This window comes from Echinops telfairi, unplaced genomic scaffold (genome assembly GCF_000313985.2).
Source record: "Echinops telfairi isolate 266 unplaced genomic scaffold, ASM31398v2 ScPeMD7_7407;HRSCAF=8445, whole genome shotgun sequence".
In the NCBI taxonomy this organism is placed as follows: Eukaryota; Metazoa; Chordata; class Mammalia; order Afrosoricida; family Tenrecidae; genus Echinops; species Echinops telfairi.
In genome coordinates, this window is record NW_022111307.1 from 3967423 (window position 1) to 3968691 (window position 1269).

Below are 1269 nucleotides of genomic sequence, written 5' to 3' on the forward strand. Positions count from 1 at the left end.
GTGTGTGTGTGTGTGTGTGTGTGTGTGTGTGTGTGTGTGACTGGGCACAGTTCCTGCACTGTCTCCAGTGCTGTCACCTGAAGCACTGTGGGTCAGTCAGGGGATATTGTGTCAACTGGCTGGGCCAGTCCTCTCTGTGCATTGGCTGATCCAAGCAGGTGTGTCATTCTTGGGGGTCAGGATACAATTCTCTTGGTCTTTCTCCCTCTTAGTTTGCCCCTGTGTGATCTTGGCAGATCTGCCAATCTCCCTGGGCTGTATCTTCAGTGCTATTCTCTGTAGTGCAATTTGGGGGGGAGGGGGTTGACTTAGGTAGGATTGGGGCCGGCCCTGCAGATCTCTGTTAGTTCACTGTGTCACATACTGGTATCCAGGACTTTTTATTCTTTTTATTTATTTATTTTTTCTTTTGAACATTTCAGGACTTTTTTAATGTGTTCCTTTTCAGAGATGTTGGTAGTCGTAATCGGGCACCATCTAGTTCTTACAGTCTCAGACTCATGGAGGTTGATGTTTGCATGGTCCATTACTCCATTGGATTAATTGCTTACCTGAATTTTCAATTTTCTTCACTCTTCTTTCCTCTGCACAGAGAGAGATCTTGTAAGATAGCTTGTAAGAATCACCGGAGTAGAACAATGTTCTTGTGGACTTTATTATGCCAAATGACCTTGGTGTTTTCCAAGTCTAGGGTCCTATGTCTCTAGGTCCTTGTGACTCATTCCTTCATGGTGTTTGTCTGTGTCTAAAATTTCTCCATAACATCGCCACCACTTGTTATGGTCTATTTTTAGTTTTTACCAACCTCTACAACTGTCTGGAGCCCTTGTGGTGTAGAGGCTGTAATTGCATGATTAGCAGTTCAAAACCACCAGTGGGAGAAAGACTGTGCTTTCTCCTCCCATCAACAGTTATAGTCTCAGAAACCCACAGGGGGTCCCTGTGAGTCATCATTGATTTGATGGCCGTGAGTTAGTGAGGCTACATCGTCAGTTGGCATCGACTTGAGGACAACGAGTGAGGACAACTGGGTGAGTAATTTCCTTGAGATAGATCTCTCTGAATAATATTTACATATGTATATTTATATAAATGTATATATATACATATGTAGGTGTCACTGGTTTTACTTCGCTACAGATCCTAGCCCAAGACAACTGCTATTTTATTGATATTGAACTTTGGGATCTATAAGTATGGGATGTATTTCTATTTATTTAGGCCTTCTTTAATTTCTATCAATCATATTTATAATTTTCTGTGTACAAG